The sequence below is a fragment of the Rana temporaria genome, chromosome 2, assembly GCF_905171775.1.
Source record: "Rana temporaria chromosome 2, aRanTem1.1, whole genome shotgun sequence".
In the NCBI taxonomy this organism is placed as follows: domain Eukaryota; kingdom Metazoa; phylum Chordata; class Amphibia; order Anura; family Ranidae; genus Rana; species Rana temporaria.
Genome location: NC_053490.1, coordinates 71,892,890 through 71,897,243, shown reverse-complemented (window position 1 = coordinate 71,897,243; position 4,354 = coordinate 71,892,890). Strand labels below are relative to the sequence as shown.

At 43.0% G+C, this 4,354-nt stretch overlaps 1 non-coding gene across 1 annotated transcript; it reads right to left on the bottom strand.

Annotated features, from left to right (window-relative positions):
* Window positions 1–3,764: 3,764 nt before the first annotated feature.
* Window positions 3,765–3,836, bottom strand: TRNAG-UCC. The gene has a single exon. It is a non-coding gene; the product is annotated as a tRNA-Gly (tRNA).
* Window positions 3,837–4,354: the final 518 nt, after the last annotated feature.

Sequence of the window (4,354 nt, the reverse complement as noted above, 5' to 3'; positions counted from 1 at the left end):
GGTAACCCACTAGTACCAATCAAAAGAATTTTGATCGATCAAAAAAATTAACGATTAATCGAGGAATTAATCTTTAATTTCCACAGCCCTACTATTATCCAGTGCAATCTGGTAAGTGAAATACCTAGAGAGTTTTGACACATGCGGTGTGGTGAAGGAGAGTGGACACAGACTCTATGAATGAGGAACTATTCAACATTTCACCTGCTGCTTCTAAATGGATTTTCACTATTTTTCAATTTTTTTGTGGATTCCTCCAGTGGATTAAATTTTATGTCTTCACTATAAATGGACTGTAAGCATCACAGATTTCTATAATCTTTTACACTTTTATTACTATAGCGCTGCTAATGTTTTAGTATTTTACTTTGACATATATTTTTTTGATGTTTCTAGTTTAATATAGTAGCTGCTAACTGTTCTTATTGACACTTTTCCGTGTGCGCTGAGGGAGATATACTGAACTTAGCTTTTTTATTATTTCTATTTTTTTAGAGTTTAGTTGGTAGTTTTTTAAGGACCCCATTCAATTAACTTTAATAGGAAAACACAAGACCTCACAGCAGAAATACCGAATTTAGGATAGTTTCACAAAGCAATGCATTGACGAGCTTGTGCCCTATAAAAACCAATTGTGTTTCTCATTTATGCATTGGTTGGGAAATGTACTCAAATACACAGCAATACTTCCAGCGTAACCTTTGTCCCCCTGGGGAAAATATAATTGTATTGCTTTTTCAGAGTGGGCAGTAGTTACTTGTCTGACCACAAGAGGGCACACTTTCTCTTCATTCCTCTGAATGGTAAAAGATTTTTGGATCTTTTAGAAATTTTAGTGGTTCCCGCACTCCCGTAGAGGGAGACATGGACAGCTTTTTATTTTTTCTTGGGTCTATTTTCCTACAGATAAAACACATGGGTACAGGTTATTCTGGCTATAATACACTCCACCTGTACAATTACACTGTCAAGACTGTCAAAGATTGATCAAAGCTAAAGGCTGCATTTTTCCTCTTTGTAAGTCCATAATCTTTAGTAGCTTATGAACAAAGCGCGCCTAACGTGCACTTATTTGGCCAGGAAATATACTGAACGTGCTGGGGCATTGCAAGTAAAGAAAAGCTGTGCAAATATAGAGCAGAAAAAAATAAAATATGAGATTAAATTGATAAATAACACTGCAGACATTTTTCTGTAAGTGCTCCGATAGCACATCTGGTGTGTTTGGCATCAGGTTTCTTATTGTGTTTAACCACTAGAGTACCAGCCTGTAATACAATTTTTCAGTTTTCAATGCTATGATAGTTTGACCTTGGCGGCATTTAAAGTGATTGTAAAGTGTGTATATGTATGTGTATGTGTGTATATATATATATATACATACACAGTGCCTTGTGAAAGTATTCGGCCCCCTTGAACTTTGCGACCTTTTGTCACATTTCAGGCTTCAAACATAAAGATATAAAACTGTAATTTTTTTTGAAGAATCAACAAGTGGGACACAATCATGAAGTGGAACGAAATTTATTGTATATTTCAAACTTTTTTAACAAATAAAAAACTGAAAAATTGGGCGTGCAAAATTATTCAGCCCCCGTAAGTTAATACTTTGTAGCGCCACCTTTTGCTGTGATTACAGCTGTAAGTCGCTTGGGGTATGTCTCTATCAGTTTTGCACATCGAGAGACTGACATTTTTGCCCATTCCTCCTTGCAAAACAGCTCGAGCTCAGTGAGGTTAGATGGAGAGCGTTTGTGAACAGCAGTTTTCAGATCTTTCCACAGATTTTCAATTGGATTCAGGTCTGGACTTTGACTTGGCCATTCTCTCCGTCCCAGTCTCAGGTCTTTTGCAGACTCCCTCAGGTTTTCTTCCAGAATGGTCCTGTATTTGGCTCCATCCATCTTCCCATCAATTTTAACCATCTTCCCTGTTCCTGCTGAAGAAAAGCAGGCCCAAACCATGATGCTGCCACCACCATGTTTGACAGTGGGGATGGTGTGTTCAGGGTGATGAGCTGTGTTGCTTTTACGCCAAACATAACATTTTGCATTGTTGCCAAAAAGTTAAATTTTGGTTTCATCTGACCAGAGCACCTTCTTCCACATGTTTGGTGTGTCTCCCAGGTGGCTTGTGGCAAACTTTAAACGACACTTTTTATGGATATCTTTAAGAAATGTCTTTCTTCTTGCCACTCCATAAAGGCCAGATTTGTGCAGTATACGACTGATCGTTGTCCTATGGACAGAGTCTCCCACCTCGGCTGTAGATCTCTGCAGTTCATCCAGAGTGATCATGGGCCTCTTGGCTGCATCTCTGATCAGTCTTCTCCTTGTATAAGCTGAAAGTTTAGAGGGACGGCCAGGTCTTCGTAGATTTGCAGTGGCGTGATACTCCTTCCATTTCAATATTATCGCTTGCACAATGCTCCTTGGGATGTTTAAAGCTTGGGAAATCTTTTTGTATCCAAATCCGGCTTTAAACTTCTCCACAACAGTATCTCGGACCTGCCTGGTGTGTTCCTTGTTCTTCATGATGCTCTCTGCGCTTTAAACGGACCTCTGAGACTATCACAGTGCAGGTGCATTTATACGAAGACTTGATTACACACAGGTGGATTCTATTTATCATCATTAGTCATTTAGGTCAAGTGGATGGCCTAATGAATCCCTTCTTTAAGTTGTCGTCTAGATAGACCTTGAGATGACCAAGTTCCTGCTGGGGGGAGTATGGCTGTAATTTTCCTGCTGGGGGGGGGGGGGGTATGGGCGTAATATTCCTGCTGGGGGGGGAGTATGGGCGTAATATTCCTGCTGGGGGGGGGAGTATGGGCGTAATATTCCTGCTGGGGGGAGTATGGGCGTAATATTCCTGCTGGGGGGAGTATGGGCGTAATATTCCTGCTGGGGGGAGTATGGACGTAATATTCCTGCTGGGGGGAGTATGGACGTAATATTCCTGCTGGGGGGGGGGTATGGACGTAATATTCCTGCTGGGGGGGGGTATGGGCGTAATATTACTGCTGGGGGGAGTATGGGCGTAATATTCCTGCTGGGGGGAGTATGGGCGTAATATTCCTGCTGGGGGGAGTATGGACGTAATATTCCTGCTGGGGGGGGGGTATGGATGTAATATTCCTGCTGGGGGGGGGTATGGGCGTAATATTACTGCTGGGGGGGGGGTATGGGCGTAATATTCTTGCTGGGGGGAGTATGGGTTTAATATTCCTGCTGGGGGGAAGTCTGTGCAGGAATTTCTTGTTGTGCGATGGACACGGTGAGGTTCTGGTCACACCCCGGTGTTATGGATTCCCGAATCGCTGCAAAATACGGGACACGCTTGCGATCCCTTTTCTTTCAATATCGCCCCAATCGAGGCGTGATTTTGCCATGATGTCGCCTGACAAATCGCAGGGCTGTTTTTGGGAAACAAGCATCCCGTGATTTTGTATGTACGATTAGTCAGGTGACAATATTGTCCCATGATTGGGGTGCCATTTAAAGTAACGGGATCACCAGCGTGTCACGCGTTTTGTGGCAATTCGGGAATCGCAGTAATTTTGCCCGTGATGCGGAACGCCTAGGTGTGATCGCAGCCTAAGCATATATTAGTTTCTGGGTTCTCCTTCTATAGATTCTGGGGGGGGACATTTTCTTCCTCAAACATTCTACACATTGGCTTCATTCTTTTTTCCACCGCTAATATATGCTCAGCATTGACCTTGTATAACACTTTTCTCTCTGAGGACTGCAAGTATTGGAGATGGTGTTGGCGGGGAATTGAACCCGGGTCAGCTGCTTGGAAGGCAGCTATGCTCACCACTGCACCACCAACGCAAGGTAGCATGTCTTTGTAGTGTGGGAGGAAACCGGAGTACCCGGAGGAAACCCACGCAAGCACAGGGAGAATATGCAAACTCCATGCAGATAGCGTCCTGGTCAGGATTTGAACCAAGGGGTCCTTGTGCTGCAAGGCTAACTCCTAAACCTTTGTGCTGCCCATATGCGAACTCTGTTCTCTAAGGCCCACACCCGCTGAGTGGGGTAAAACGGTTATGTCCACTCAAAGCGTCTCCAGAAGAAATCCAAACTTGACCTAAGCTACAATATATATATATATAACACTCCAAAACACACCCAAAGAATAAGACACACAACATATACAAACTTATCCTAATCTACAATATATAACACTCCTATAATAAAACACGCCTCAAAACGATACCGGCCTCCAACCTCCCCTTATAGCCGATCCTACATCGATCAAACATAATCACCTGTAATAAAGTGACTGAGATGTTGGTGGTAAACGCTGATGCTCGCTTCCCGCACTGTGTTTGAACGTGGCCGCCAAC